This window comes from Hyperolius riggenbachi, chromosome 8 (assembly GCF_040937935.1).
Source record: "Hyperolius riggenbachi isolate aHypRig1 chromosome 8, aHypRig1.pri, whole genome shotgun sequence".
NCBI classification, from domain to species: Eukaryota; Metazoa; Chordata; class Amphibia; order Anura; family Hyperoliidae; genus Hyperolius; species Hyperolius riggenbachi.
Genome location: NC_090653.1, coordinates 136,683,067 through 136,699,806, shown reverse-complemented (window position 1 = coordinate 136,699,806; position 16,740 = coordinate 136,683,067). Strand labels below are relative to the sequence as shown.

Sequence of the window (16,740 nt, the reverse complement as noted above, 5' to 3'; positions counted from 1 at the left end):
GGCCCCGGGCCCCTCTCAACTGGTATCAAGAGATCCAGCATGACCCTACGGATCCAATGATACCGCTCTCATAACCACCCTATTTATTGTATTCTGTAAATGGGCAAAAGATTATATAGTACATTCATTTATTCCTGCTAAGGCTGGAGTCAGCCTGACTGGAGTCCAGCTGTGTCTGCTTCTTGGGATCTCCCTCTATGAAAGGAACCTTATGGTTCCTGTAATTAGCATCTGGATGTGAAATCAGCTGAGACAAGCTTTCTGAACTCAAGGGTTTGCCCCTGCTCGTTAGCATATCAAAAGAGCCATCCTGCAGTTAAGGTGATGCTATTTCTCTGCTGAGAAAGGACTGCAGACCTCCTACACAATAAATCCAGATTCTATCGATTTGAAGCGCAATCGATGCAGAGAATCGAGTGCGATCGCTTTTGCTTCACGGGCGGTTACAGGACGCGCCTGCGGCCCCGCAACCGTCCGTGACAAATATCAAAACCAAATCGCTGCTAAATTGCTTTTCAAAGTGATTTTGCAGATTTTCTATACATAGCATTGATTACAAATGCGCCCAAAATGCTGTGTGCCCTGCGATATGCGATTAACCCTAATTGCAATCACACTAGTGGTTTCCCCACCATTTAAATACATTGGCAAAACTGTTTTTAGAATCGTCGGCAATTGTGGGTGATCAAAAAACGCTGCTAAAATTGCTCCAATGGGTCCCAGCCCTTACAAGAGTATTTGTGGCCAAATGAACTCAAGCTATTTGATACTGTGTCACAAAATCTGGCCAATTACCTTGTGTACAGTGGCTTAGCAATAGGGGATGCAGATGATGTGACCACTGTGAGGCCTCTGGACCATATTGGACCACTTAGAGCCCCCCTCCTTTAGCTCCTGGTTCTGTACTATAGTAGTATTGAATGAATAGCAGCAATCATTAACCACTTGATGACCCAGCCTTTACCCCCCCCCCCCCCCTTAAGGACCAGCGCTGATTTTGCTGATCTGTGCTGGGTGGGCTCTACAGCCCCCAGCACAGATCAAACACCAGGCAGAGCGACCAGATCGCCCCCTTTTTTCCCCACTAGGGGGATGATGTGCTGGGGGGGTCTGATCGCTCCTACCTGCGTGTGGCTGGCGGGGGGGGGGGGGGCACCTCAAAGCCCCCCTCCACCGCAGGATTCCCCTTCTCCCTCTCTTCCCCCGGAGATTGGAGGCTGCACAGGAACGGATCTGTCCTGTGCAGCCTCTAACAGGCTCCTGCCTGTCATGTGACAGCGATCTAGTACAACGCTGCTACTGTTAGCAGCATTGTACAAATGTAAACAAAGCGGATTATTTCCGCTTGTGTTTACATTTAGCCTGCGAACCGCGATCGGCGGCCTGCAGGCTATTCACGGAGCCCCCCGCCGTGAATTGACAGGAAGCAGCCGCTCGCGCGAGCGGCTGTTTCCTGATTAATTAGCCTGCAGCCGGTGACGCAGATGTGCGTCGCTGGTCCTGCAGCTACCACTTTGCCGATGTGCGTTATTAGTGCGCGGTCAGCAAGTGTTTAAACTATTCTCCTAGTATTGTTTGCGCCCCACTAACTTTGTGACTGGTTTTGATACTTGGTACCATCCATTTCACTTTTTCTTCTACGTTTTCTACTGGGTGATATTTTCACATTATCAATAAAATGCCTTTTCCTTTCAAATAGTTTTATTGAAGTTTTCAAAGAAAAACAGCTTATAACATACAAGGGAGTAACATGTCCCTATTAGCAGCACATAATGATTCTTATATGACAACTTTTTATGCACATGTCACATACAGCATAAAGTAATAAAATGCCTTTTAAGGCACCAGCAAGCAAGAAATTAATTTAGTACTTTTTTTCACCCACTTTTTCGATTGCAGAGTGTTGAAAGTTATTTTAAACAGAAGATGAAAAGTATCTCCCAGGAGAAAACTTAAGAGAAGAAATGAATTGGATCAGGCCCTCGGAGTCATGTGATGATTATACACAGGGTAAGGGTGTTCAGTGTAAAACTCGCTCGGGCCCATTCATTGCTCTGTAGCTATGCCACTGCTTGTGTAGTTTTCAGAGGGACGTCTAAAATGTGACATTCTGCTACTTTTAGCATTGCATGATCCTCGCAACATTGTATTTCAGTAATGTATAGAGATGTCGCGAACCTCCGATTTTCGGGTCGTAAACTTCCGCGGAAGGTCCAGTTCACGCGAATGTTTGTGAACCGCAATAGACTTCAATGGGGAGGCGAACTTTGAAAAATAGAAACACTTATGCTGGCCAGAAAAAGGATGCAAAACATGTTTCAAGGGGTCTAACACCTGGAGGGGTGCATGGCAGAGTGGGATAGACGGCAAAAGTCCCGGGGAAAAATCTGGATTTGACGCAAAGCAGCGTTTTAAGGGCAGAAATCACATTGAATGTTAAATTGCAGGCCTAAAGTGCTTTCAAACATCTTGCATGTGTATACATCAATCAGGGAGTATAATTAGAGTACTGCTTCACACTGACACACCAAACTCAATGTTTAAAGCACCGCAAACAGCTGTTTGCATAGTGACAGCCGTGCTGGACTGGTGCGCTACATGGCCAGAGTGCAGGCCGTGGCGGTTTTCCAGGCCATATGGTCGCCGGGCTGTGCTAGCTCAATGATAGAACAACAGTGACTGTCCAGCTGATCAAATCTGGTCTGACCAAAATGAAGCAACGACCTTATTATCTTTGGTGTGCCACCCCCACCCGAGACACTCATATAGCCGGCGGTCATTGCTTCATTGTGATACGCAAGCCCCTTCACTGCGGCAAGGTAATGATCACGAAGGGGGATGGGCACATGTACATGCCTTTTGTTTTTTTGTTGCAACCGCCCGCAGTGCAGCCAGAAAAATTAGTATAGCGGCCGCTGCTAGCAGCGGCCTTAAAAATTCAGGAATCCGCCTAGAGTCCTGGACCCTGTTGGTGGTGGCGGAGAAGGCAAGCGGCCTGCAGACAGAGATGCTGTGTGTGGGGACTTACTTAGTCTTCAGTCGGGCAGTAGCCCTCCGGGATCCATGCCTCATTCATTTTGATAAAGGTGAGGTACTGAACACTTTTGCGACTTAGGCGACTTCTCTTCTCAGTGACAATGCCTCCAGCTGCACTGAAGGTCCTTTCTGACAGGACGCTTGCGGCAGGGCAAGAGAGAAGTTGGATGGCAAATTGGGACAGCTCTGGCCATAAGTCAAGCCTGCACACCCAGTAGACCAAGGGTTCATCGTCGCTGCTCGCAGTGTCTACATCCACAGTTAAGGCCAGGTAGTCGGCTACCTGCCTGTCCAGGTGTTGGTGGAGGGTGGATCCGGAAGGGCTACGGCGAATGTCCGCATGTCCGACATCACCATGAGATCGCTGGAGCGTCCTGTCCTTGCCTGCGTGGACATGGGAGGAGGAGGATTACTGCCAGTGGTACCTTTATTGCGTTGTGCCATTGCCAGCTTGTTCTGCAAGTGCTGCATCCTTTACGCCTTCTGTTGAGTTGGTAACAGGTCCGCCACTTTGTGCCTGTACCGAGGGTCTAGTAGCGTGGCCACCCAGTACAGGTCATTCCCCTTGAGTTTTTTTATACGGGGGTCGCTCAACAGGCTGGACAACATGAAAGAGGCCATCTGCACAAAGTTGGATCCAGACGTACTCTCCATCTCCTCTTGCTCTTCCTGAGTGACGTTACGTAAGTCCTCTTCCTCCCCCCAGCCACAAACAATACCACAGGAATGTGGAGCAGCACAAGCCCCCTGTGACGGCTGCTGCGGTTGTTCTTATGCTGCTGCCTCTTCCTCCTCCACAGAAATGCCTTCTTCATCATCTGAGTCTGACTCTTCTTCTCCACACGACTCCTCTTCTTCCTCCTCCTCCACCCTCTGTGCTGCCGCAGGTGCTGAAGAAACATCTGGTTTGGATAAAAATTGTTCCCACTACTCCTCCTGCCATAACTGTTCCTCTTCACGCTCCTCCACAGCTTTATCCACCACTCTACGCACGGCACGCTCCAGGAAGTAAGCGTAGGAGATCAAGTCGCTGATGGTGCCTTCAGCGCGACTCACCAGGTTGGTCACCTCCTCGAACGGCTGCATGAGCCTGCATGCATTTTGCATCAGTGTCCAGTTGTTGGGCCACAACATCCCCATCTTCCCAGATTGTGTCCTTCTACTGTAATTGTACAGGTACTGGGTGATGGCTTTCTCCTGGCCTAGCAGGAGAGAGAACATGAGCAGGGTGGAATTTCAGCGAGTGGGGCTATCGCATATCAAGCCTCTCACCGGCAAATTGTTTCTCCGCTGAATGTCTGCAAGGCGTGCCATGGCCGTGTAAGACCACCTGAAATGCCCACACAACTTTCTGGCCTGCTTCAGGGCGTCCTCTAAGCCTAAGTACTTTGACACAAATCTTTGCACGACCAGATTCAGCACATGTGCCATGCAGGGTACATGTGTCAGCTTTCCCAAATTCAAAGCGGAAAGGAGATTGCTGCCGTTGTCACACACCACGTTGCCGATCTCCAGCTGGTGCGGGGTCAGCCATTGCTCCACCTCTTTGTTAAGAGCAGCCAGGAGAGCTGGTCCAGTGTGACACTCCGCTTTGAGGCAAGACATGTCTAAAACGGCGTGACACCGTCATACCTGGTATGCAGTGTAGGCTCTGGGGTGATGGGGCTGTGTAGCTGGAGAGGAGGAGATGGCAGCACCACTAGAGTTGAACTGCCACTCAGCCAAGGAGGAGGAGGATGACAGCGAAGAGGATGTAGCAGGAGGAGAAGGAGAGGAGGTGGCAGGAGGCCTGCCTGCAAGCCGTGGAGGTGTCACAAGTTGGTCCGCTGCGCAGCCACTTACTCCTTGCTTGCCATCGGTCACCAGGTTGACCCAATGGGCTGTGTACGTAATGTAGCGGCCCTGCCCGTGCTTGGCAGACCAGGCATCCGTGGTCAGGTGGACCCTTGACCCAACGCCCTTCGCAAGAGATGACACCACTTGCCTCTCAACTGCACGGTACAGTTTGGGTATGGCCTTTTTTGAAATATAATTGCGGCCTGGTATCTTCCACTGCGGTGTCCCAATGGCCACAAATTTACGGAAGGCCTCTGACTCCACCAGCTTGTATGGTAATAGCTGGCGAGCTAATAGTTCCGCCACACCAGCTGTCAGACACCGGGAAAGAGGGTGACTGGCAGAAATTGGCTTCTTCCGCTCAAAGACTTCCTTCACGGACACCTGGCTGCTGTGGGCAGAGGAGCTGGAACCGCTCAAGGGCAGAGGCGGTGTGGAGGAGGGTGGCTGTGAAGGTGCAAGGGAGAAAGCGGCTGAAGATGATGCACCTGAAGGAGGAAGAGGAGGCGGAGGGTGGCTTGTCTTTTTGGTGCTGATTTTCCTCAGGTGTTCTTGCCATTGCTGTTTGTGCCTTTTCTCTAGATGCCTTCGTAAGGCACTTGTCCCTACGTGAGAGTAGTGTTGGGCGAACACCTAGATGTTCGGGTTCGCGAACGTTCGCCGAACATCGCCGCGACGTTCCGGTGTTCGCGCCGAACTCCGAACATAATGGAAGTCAATGGGGACCCGAACTTTCGTGCTTTGTAAAGCTTCCTTACATGCTACATACCCCAAATTTGCAGGGTATGTGCACCTTGGGAGTGGGTACAAGAGGAAAAAAATATTTGAAAAAGAGCTTATAGTTTTTGAGAAAATTGATTGTAAAGTTTCAAAGGAAAAACTGTCTTTTAAATGTGGAAAATGTCATGTTTCTTTGCACAGGTAACATGCTTTTTGTCGCCATGCAGTCATAAATGTAATAAAGATAAGAGGTTCAATAAAGAGGGACCGGGCGGCAACGCTAACCCAGCAGCAGCAGACGTGATGGAACAGGAGGAGGCGCAGGAGGAGAAGGCCACGCTTTCAGGCGCAACTCAGGCCTTGCATGAGGACAAAAAAATGCGTGCGCAAAGCAATGCAATGAGTAGTTTTCAGGACTCAATGGGCTATTCGGAGGAGCTACTGTATTCCCACCCCCACAATCTTCTACCTGTGAAAGGTCAATGGAACAGCCACAAATGTTGTGCCCGGATTCACAACCTTTTTCTGTGGAAAATGCACCTCGCACTGAAATGCAAGGCGAGGCCAAGGATGAACATGACGTCAACAACTCAACATGACGCAAAATGGGGGCGGAACAGAAAGCTGCTTTCAATGTTTTGAAGGCCTTAACCCTTCTGGCGGTTTGCTAAAAAATCGCCAGGGGGAAGCAAATCTTTTTTTTTTTTTTTTTTTTTTTCATGTAGCGAGACAAAGTCTCGCTACATGATAGCCGCTGCTCAGTGGCATCCCCCAGCCCCTCCGATCGCCGCCGGCGATCAGGAGATCCCGTTCAAAGAACGGGATCTCCTGGAGGGCTTCCCCCGTCGCCATGGCGACGGGGCGGGATGACGTCGTGACGTCAAAGGGGATTCCTATCCATCCCATAGAGCTGCCTGGCACTGATTGGCCAGGCAGCGCACGGGGTCTGGGGGGGGGGGGCGGCGCGACGGATAGCGGCGGATCGGCGGGTAGCGGCGGCGATCGGGCACTGCACGCAGCTAGCAAAGTGCTAGCTGCGTGCAGCAAACAAAAAAATTATGCAAATCGGCCCAGCGGGGCCTGAGCGGTGCCTTCCGGAGGCATAGCTCGAGCTCAGCTCGGGCTTACCGCCAGGAAGGTTAATTGCCTCCGGTGGCCAGTTAGATGCATCATTCATCACACCCAAATCCCAGAGCAATGTGTGCAGGAATTTGAATCGCAGGAGGTGTACCGAGATCATCTGGACAAGTGACAAGTGACCAAGTGACAAGTGACAAAGTGAAAAGTGACAAAGTGACCAGTGACAAAGTGACAAAGTGACAAAGTGACAAAATGACAAAGTGACAAAGTGACCAGTGACAAAGTGACAAGTGAGAGGTTGTTCTGGGGAGCTCTACTCCACTGCACACAGTCACATATGAGGAGAGGTCTCCTCGGGACTGCTGATCCTCCTCAGCTTGCTCAAAGCCTTAAGGGGTTCCGGAAGATCCTCTGCTTGGAGTTCGCCGGGGTTCAGCTTGGTGTCGGGGTCGGCGGAGTCCTCCTCACTCCAACGTGGCAGATCTTCTGTTGAAGGAAAAAAAAAAACATTTTTTAAAGTCCAGTACCGCTTCTGAAGGACTCACCAAGAGATGCAGGAGCGCTTCAATCTAGCGCACCATCGCTCGCTGGGTGATGTCCCTCCCTACGCGCTGGAATTCTACGCTGCACATGCTAGCACGCTTTTGCGCAGTGCCGAGGTGCATTCCAGCAGCTAGCTACCAAGCTTCTGTGGATCTGATTGGGCCACCATGTTGGATCTCTGCCAAGTCCTCCAAAATTTTGAGCAATCCACGTTGCTTGTGACTGAGCAGTGACAACTCTACAGTCAGCATTACAATACCACTGCTGTGTTTACTGAAGAAATCAATGTTGAAGATGGAAACCGCTGGCATGATGCAAGTGGGGGAATCTGAAGATGAAAACTATCAGCGTGATGATACCAACATCAGGCAACCTGCCTTAGGAAACGCTGGTCCCAGCTATGACAAAGAACAGGACGAGGAACAGCTGGAGTTGGAGCAGGAATTGGATGCCCCCACTGCCGAGGGACAGAGCGGTGCACCTTGGACTTCCACAATTTAGCGGGAATGGACAGCAGAAGAGGAAGAAAGTGATGCTGGTGACGAATATGGTGCATCACAACAATCACAACGCTTACAAGAACATGAAGACAGAGGAGTCTGGCAGGATTCTCTGGCACACATGGCTCAATTCATGCTAGACTGCATTGAACGCGGCCCGCGCATTATTCACTATTCATTATTATTCATTATTCTGGACAACACCAATTACTGGGTTTATACCCAGTTTATACAAACACAATGTTAAAAAATTGATTGAAGAAAGTGTCAGACAGGTCAAAAATGGAACAATTCCAGCAGGCCCTTGAGGATGGAGACTTTAGAGAGGAGATTGACATCCTCCTCCTTCTCTAGCCAGTTGTACGCCGACAGACTGACTTCAGCAAACCCAGGAGGACCAGGAGGGCAGCAAAGAACACAAGCTGCTGCTAGTGCCCAAAAGGGAATGGTATTGGCAGTGTCCTTGGAGTGGGAACATTTTCTGACACCCATGCAGCAGCCCACAGAACAGCAATCGGGCAGTTCCACGTCCTCCAACACCAATCGCCTGGAGAAGATGGTCAAGGACTACATGTCAGATGGCGTAGCTGTGTTGAACAATCCATCTGCAGACAGACGGTGAGTGTGACAGCACAGAAGGACCATGGCAACTCACTCATAGTACCACAGTTTGATAGTGCTGCGCAAAAAATTATATGGATCCGTGGACCCGGGCAGTACTGGGAAGTGGGAACGCAGATTTTAGTACCTAAACACACGATACAACATGTTTTCCGGGATCGGACTCTGAGGCACATACAGATGGTCCCGATCATCATCCTCATCATACAACTCTTCTCCTGAGTCTGACCCACCCACCACCTCTGCCACCCCAACATCCCCAGACACAGACCCCTCATCGTCAACATTAACTTGGGATGCTGGCCTGAGCCCGACCTCCTCCTCCACATCAGGCCCCATCATCTCCTCAATGGCAGCCCTCAATAATCGCTCTGGCGCCGGACCGATGGACACAACGTTCTCCTCCGGGGAGGGCTGCTGCTGACCACTGGCTGCTGGGGTGGATGTTATAGCTTGCGTGGGGCGTTGGCTGTTGCTGTTGTTGGGAGTGCTGCTCACAGCGGAGGTCTCTGAGGAACTCATGGTGAGCTCATATAGTGGTTGACGTTGAGTGGAGTATTACTGATCCCAGCAATATACACACTGACTGGCAGAGTACGCAATGCTATATAGTGGTTGACGGTGAGTGAAGTACTACAGATCCCAGCCATATACACAGTGACTGGCAGTACAATGGTATGGGTGGGTGAGCAGAGTACTACAGATCCCAGCAATGCTATATAGTAATGGGGTGACTGAGTGAGCGGCAGTGTACTACTGTTCCCAGCAGACACAGAGTGGCAGTAAACAGAATGCTATATAGTGTGGCTGAGCGGTGTACTACTATTCCCAGCAGCGACACAGAGCACAATGCTATACAGTGGCGGGTGAGCGGTGTACCACTATTCCCAGCAGCGACGCAGAGCACAATGCTATACAGTGGCGGGTGAGCGGTGTACTACTATTCCCAGCAGACACAGAGTGGCAGTAAACAGAATGCTATATAGTGTGGCTGAGCGGTGTACTACTATTCCCAGCAGCGACACAGAGCACAATGCTATACAGTGGCGGGTGAGCGGTGTACCACTATTCCCAGCAGCGACACAGAGCACAATGCTATACAGTGGCGGGTGAGCGGTGTACTACTATTCCCAGCAGACACAGAGTGGCAGTAAACAGAATGCTATATAGTGTGGCTGAGCGGTGTACCACTATTCCCAGCAGCGACACAGAGCACAATGCTATACAGTGGCGGGTGAGCGGTGTACCACTATTCCCAGCAGCGACACAGAGCACAATGCTATACAGTGGCGGGTGAGCGGTGTACTACTATTCCCAGCAGACACAGAGTGGCAGTAAACAGAATGCTATATAGTGTGGCTGAGCGGTGTACCACTATTCCCAGCAGCGACACAGAGCACAATGCTATACAGTGGCGGGTGAGCGGTGTACCACTATTCCCAGCAGCGACACAGAGCACAATGCTATACAGTGGCGGGTGAGCGGTGTACTACTATTCCCAGCAGACACAGAGTGGCAGTAAACAGAATGCTATATAGTGTGGCTGAGCGGTGTACCACTATTCCCAGCAGCGACACAGAGCACAATGCTATACAGTGGCGGGTGAGCGGTGTACCACTATTCCCAGCAGCGACACAGAGCACAATGCTATACAGTGGCGGGTGAGCGGTGTACTACTATTCCCAGCAGACACAGAGTGGCAGTAAACAGAATGCTATATAGTGTGGCTGAGCGGTGTACCACTATTCCCAGCAGCGACACAGAGCACAATGCTATACAGTGGCGGGTGAGCGGTGTACCACTATTCCCAGCAACGACACAGAGCACAATGCTATACAGTGGCGGGTGAGCGGTGTACTACTATTCCCAGCAGACACAGAGTGGCAGTAAACAGAATGCTATATAGTGTGGCTGAGCGAGGTACACAGAGTGGCAGTAAACACAATGCTATATAGTGTGGCTGAGCGAGCGGTGTACTACTATTCCCAGCAGACACAGAACAGTAAGCAGAATGCTATATAGTGTGGCTGAGCGGTGTACCACTATTCCCAGCAGCGACACAGAACACAATGCTATACAGTGGCGGGTGAGCGGTGTACCACTATTCCCAGCAGCGACACAGAGCACAATGCTATACAGTGGCGGGTGAGCGGTGTACTACTATTCCCAGCAGACACAGAGTGGCAGTAAACAGAATGCTATATAGTGTGGCTGAGCGAGGTACACAGAGTGGCAGTAAACAGAATGCTATATAGTGTGGCTGAGCGAGCGGTGTACTACTATTCCCAGCAGACACAGAGTGGCAGTAAACAGAATGCTATATGGTGTGGCTGAGCGAGCGGTGTACTACTATTCCCAGCAGCGACACAATGACTGGGGGGACCCTGGCTAGCGTGGCTGGAGCGCGAACTACCCTGCCTGCCTACCCAAAGCTAAACCCACAGACAAATGGCGGAGATATGACGTGTTTCGGGTATTTATTTACCCGAACCACGTGACAGTTCGGCCAATCAGAGAGCGTTCGGGTCCAAACCACGTGACCCGTTCGGCCAATCACAGCGCTAGCCGAACGTTCGGGGAACGTTCGGCCATGCGCTCTTAGTTCGGCCATGTGGCCGAACTGTTTGGCCGAACACCATCAGGTGTTCGGCCGAACTCGAACATCACCCGAACAAGGTGATGTTCTGCAGAACCCGAACAGTGGCGAACACTGTTCGCCCAACACTACGTGAGAGTTGGCCTTTCCACAGCTCAATTTCTGGAGGCAGAGAGAACAGATTGCTTTGCTCCGATCTGAGACACACATGTTAAAAAATTTCCAAACCGCTGAGCCCCCCTGGGGTGATGGCACTATGGTGGCATCAGCAGCTGACGTTGAAGGGCATGTTGGCTGGCTGTCCATAGCTGGCGATACATGGCGCCGGACACTGCCCCCAGCTGTTTCTGAGGACGAGCTCCCTCTGCTTCTTTCATGGACTCATCTCCTCCTCCTCCTCTCTGACTCCCCCTCTGAACTGTCCCCCTGGTCATCTCCTCTATTGGGAACATACGTGGCATCCGTATAATCGTCATCATCATCCTCCTGCCCAGCTTCGCTTTCCTCAGGCACCTCAAAAACTGCACCAACACCAGGTACTTCATCATCCCCCTCCTCACACGTTACGTCCATACTATCGCCACCTAACTCAGACGTATGAGGTGGTGTAACTTGCTTAGCGCCCTCATCTTGTTGTAGCAGTATTGGCTGTGAATCGGTGATTTCCACACCAAATAACTCCTGTGAAGTGTCAAATGCAGCAGATGTGGTGCTTGTACTAGCACTGGTGGCTGCGGGACATAAAGTGTGTTCTGTGTTAAATAGTCAACCACATCCTGACAATCTTGGGAAGTTATGGGACGTGTCTTCTTCTGAGCACTGTACTTTGGGCCAGGGCCGCACGAAATCACATCAACACGACCTTGCACAGACCTGCCCGTGCCAGGTGGCCTTCCTCTGGGTCTGCCTCTACCTCTTCCTCTACCTGGTTTGTCCATTTTGTCTATCTCGGGGGATGCTAGGTATATGCAGTGAGGTGGGTTCACTGAACACAAAAGGTAGTTATATGCAGTGAGGTGGGATCATTGAACACAAAAGGTAGTTAGATGCAGTGAGGTGGGTTCTCTCAACACAACAGCTAGATATATGCAGTGAGGTGGGTTCACTCAACACAAAAGGTAGTTATATGCAGTGAGGAGTGTTCACTGAACACAAAAGGTAGTTAGATGCAGTGAGGTGAGTTCACTCAACACAACAGCTAGGTATATGCAGTGAGGTGGGTTCACTGAACACAAAAGGTAGGTAGATGCTGTGAGGTGGGTTCACTCAACACAACAGCTATGTATATGCAGTGAGGTGGGTTCACTGAACACAAAAGGTAGGTAGATGCTGTGAGGTGGGTTCACTCAACACAACAGCTAGGTATATGCAGTGATGTGGGTTCACTGAACACAAAAGGTAGTTAGATGCAGTGAGGTGGGTTCTCCCAACACAACAGCTAGGTATATGCAGCGAGGTGGGTTCACTGAACACAAAAGGTAGGTATATGCAGTGAGGTGGGTTTACTCAACACAACAGCTAGGTATATGCAGTGAGGAGTGTTCACTGAACACAAAAGGTAGTTATATGCAGTGAGGTGGGTTCACTCAACACAAAAGATAGTTATATGCAGGGAGGTGGGTTCACTCAACACAACAGCTAGGTATATGCAGTGAGGTGGGTTCACTCAACACAAAAGGTAGTTATATGCAGTGAGGTGGGTTCACTCAACACAAAAGGTAGTTAGATGCAGTGAGGTGGGTTCACTCAACACAACAGCTAGGTATATGCAGTGAGGTGGGTTCACTGAACACAAAAGGTAATTAGATGCAGTGAGGTGGGTTCACTCAACACAACAGCTAGGTATATGCAGTGAGGTGGGTTCACTCAACACAAAAGGTAATTAGATGCAGTGAGGTGGGTTCACTCAACACAACAGCTAGGTATATGCAGTGAGGTGGGTTCACTCAACACAAAAGGTAGTTAGATGCAGTGAGGTGGGTTCACTCAACACAAAAGGTAGTTAGATGCAGTGATGTGGGTTCACTCAACACAAAAGGTAGTTAGATGCAGTGAGGTGGGTTCACTCAACACAAAAGGTAGTTAGATGCAGTGGGGTGGGTTCACTCAACACAAAAGGTAGTTATATGCAGTGAGGTGGGTTCACTGAACACAAAGGTAGGTATATGCAGTGATGAGGTGGGTTACCTAAACACAACAGGTACTAGGTATATGCAGTACTGGGTATTACAATGTGCAGCTCCCTGGCTGTCACACACACAGGTAGTCACTGAATGTGCTGGGCTGCTGGCAGTGGCACATACACAATATGAATTATCAAGGCTGTCTCTTTTTGCATAGACAGCCTTGGTAATTCCTACTGTGCCACTGCCAGGCCCAGCACATTCAGTAACTACGTGTGTGTGTGTGTGTGTGTGTGTGTGTGTGTGTGTGTGTGTGTGTGTGTGTGTGTGTGTGTGACAGGCAGCTGCACATTTGTATTCCCAATCACTACACCTGTTCACTGTTCAGCGCACCTACCTACCTACCTACATGAGCACACGCAGTTTTATATACCACCACCAGTCGCTGCACCTGTTCACGGTACCTGTGTGTATGTGACAGCTGCACATTTGTAATACCAGTCACTGCAACCTATTCACTGCACCTGTGTAACCGCACATTGTTGTACCAGCAGTCACTGCAACCTGTTCACTGCACCTGTGTAACCGTACATTGTATTAGTCAAGTCAGTGCATACCTTTCACTTCATCCCCCTCAATATGGACAAAGCAAAAGGCAGAGGCAGGCCACCTGGCAGGTCTGTTCGAGGTCGCACTGTCGTGATTTTGTGCGGCCCTCGACCAAAGTACAGTGTTCAGAAGAAGGCACGTGCCATCAACCCCCAATATTGTCAGGATGTAGTTGACTATTTAACACAGAACACCTCCTCTTTCTCAGCTTCGGCACGGAAGCATGACATATCTTCCTCCTCCGGCTCTGATTCTGGCATCTCTGCCTGCAGGCCGCTTGACTGCCTTCTCCGCCACCACCAACAGGGTCCACCAGGACTCCAGGTAAATTCCTGAATTTTTAAGGCCGCACATGTGTCAATTCCCCTTCGTGATTGTTACCTTACTGCGGTGAAGGGGCTTGCGTATCACAATGAAGCAATGACCGACTGCTATGAGTGTCTCGGGGGGGGGCTGGGGCACCCAAGATAATAAGGTCGTTGCTTCATTGTGGACAGACCAAATTCGATCAGCTGGACAGTCACTGTTCTGTCATTGAGCTACCTCAGCCCGGCGACCATATGGGCTTGAAAACCGACACGGCCTGCACTCTGGCCATGGTGCGCACCAGTCCAGCACGGCCGTCACTACACAAACAGCTGTTTGCGGTGCGTTACACAGTGAGTTTGGTCTGTCAGTGTGAAGCAGTACTCTAATTACACTCCCTGATTGATGTATACACATGCAAGATGTTTTAAAGCACTTTAGGCCTCCAATTTAGCATGCAATGTGATTTCTGCCCTTAAAACGCTGCTTTGCCTCAAATCCAGATTTTTTCCGGGAACTTTTGGCATCTATCCAAAAACTCGGATGTTAGACCCCTTAAAACATCTTTTCCATCACTTTTGTGGCCAGCATAAATGTTTCTAGTTTTCAAAGTTCGCCTCCCCATTGAAGTGTATTGCGGTACGCAAACGTTTGCATATTCGCGGAGGTTCGCGAACCGAAAATCGGAGGCTCGGGCCATCTCTAGTGTTAACAGTAAAAGTGAAGCATAGTTTTCATTGACTGCATGATTCACTGTACTCCTCTTCCATCGCCACTGTCCTGATCCATTGCACTCCTGCTGTCACAGGGAATGCAATGGCCACTGTGAACATGTCCTTACTTGTGTTCAGCATTTCTCAACCTTTTAAAAAAACTGCTCACCAAGTACCCCTTAGGAAAGTAAAGATTAACTCAAATAACACTTAACACAAATTAATAGCATGTGGTAATTATTTCTAAACTATTTCCAAGCATTTACTATTATTGCTTTTAATAAGCAAAAATACTAATTTGGTGTTTTTTTTGTTTCTATAGGATTTATTATTTTCTAAATGTCTACATTTGTTTTACTCAAGTATATCTAGCCTGAGTACCCCCTGGACCCATCAGAAGTACCCCATGGGGTATGGGGTATGAGTACAACAGGTTAAGCGCCTAGGCGTTGAAACAATTAATGCACACCTGCCCTTGCTCCCAGTCAGGCGGGTTCAGTATGTAGCATTGCAGTAGACCGCACTCTTCAGGCATTGAACCATCTCTGACAGGAATTAAAGCAACCCTCATTGTAAAATCAAAAAGTGATGCAAGTCAAAGTCCTAGCTAGAGATACTGCTGGGCTCAGGGCAACTCTTGCCTGGCTGTCCTGCTGATCATCTTCCTCTAATACTTTTAGCCATAGACCCTGAACAAGCATGCAGTTCAGATGTTTGTAACTAAAGTCTGACTGGATTAGCCATATGATTGTCTTATAATAGGAATCTGCTTTATTTTTCTAAGTACAATAGGGGTTGTACATGGATTTATTTAGTTTTGTTGGCTCATATGGGCTTAGCGATGGTACAATGTAAACATACAGGTTAAATACAGTAAAAACATGCAATCGTTAGTCAAGACAGTATTACAATTCTATATAATAAAACCCTTCTGTCCCTGCGTCATCATCCTCCTGTCCCTGTGACAGTGTGTTTTAGCTACTGCGCATGTGTAGCCATTGGGACAGGAGGACAACTGGGCCAGGAGGGCAGGTGGCCATTGGTGCGCTCGTCCAGGAGTGTAGCCAGGTGAGCGTGAGGCATGGAAAGCGGCCATGCGCCCTGGGGTCGCATCACAGCCCTAGCGCCCATTATTCATTGGGTGGGCTAAATAGCTAGTAAAATATAACACAATACAATGAAATGATACAATACAATGTAGGACAACAGTGTTGGGGGGTTACGGCAGGTAGAGGAAAAGACGGGGAGCCATTGGCCATAGTTGCCATTCTTCTGTGCCACCAGTTGAATTTTTCAGCTGCTAATCCCTTAGGTCGGGGCAACGGGGAGAGAATTAGAGGTGAGGGGAAGGGCCTGGGGTGAAAGAGTGGACTACAGAAGGGTAGGCCAACTGTTATGGGGACATGGTTGCCATTAACAGCACGATCAGCTGTTCCACTACCATGGTATGGAGTAGGAAAGGTAAGGGGATTGAGGGGAGGAGATGCAGGGTGTAGGGCAGTGGCGCAGTTCCTTGCCAGGTGCCAGGACAGTGGCACAGACTGCCTATTCCCCGGCTCACACTGTCCACGTTCCGTAGGTAGAGAGGCTCAGTGGCACCTTCAGTGGCAGGCTGTGGCTAGGATCCCTGAGAGGTTGGGGTCCTGGCCCCGTGGGCAGTAGCTGGTCTGGGGTTCTGGAATGAAGGAGGCTGGGCTGCATGGACCCAGGGTGAAAGACTGCAGACCGGGGCCCTGCTGTCCACTGTGCAGCAAGATCAGCTGGGGGTTTTACTGCTTGGAACAGGAGGAGGTGGCTGCGACGATGGCTGGTGCAACAGTGTTCCGACTGGTGTGGTGGAGCACCTGCATCTGGTGGAGGAGACTGGGCAGCAATGGCTGGCAAGCCTTATTCCCTGAGCAGCAGTGGCATGGCAGAACAGGTCAGTACAGTGGTGGTAGATGGGGTGGTGTCCGGGATATCCTGCAGGAGTCAGAGCATTGTAATGGATGGCGGCAGGTGAGACTGGCAGTACTGGTGTCCTGGCTGTCCCGGGCAGTGGCAGTCCCAGGTACCAA

At 50.0% G+C, this 16,740-nt stretch overlaps 1 long non-coding RNA gene across 1 annotated transcript in view; it reads left to right on the top strand.

Annotated features, from left to right (window-relative positions):
• LOC137529140 (uncharacterized) overlaps positions 1-16,740 on the top strand; it is a 45,932-nt gene that overhangs the window by 8,617 nt on the left and 20,575 nt on the right. Inside the window, exon 4 of the long non-coding RNA XR_011023590.1 lies at positions 1,900-2,010. This is a non-coding gene — a long non-coding RNA (uncharacterized lncRNA). The remainder of the gene's footprint in view (positions 1-1,899; positions 2,011-16,740) is intronic.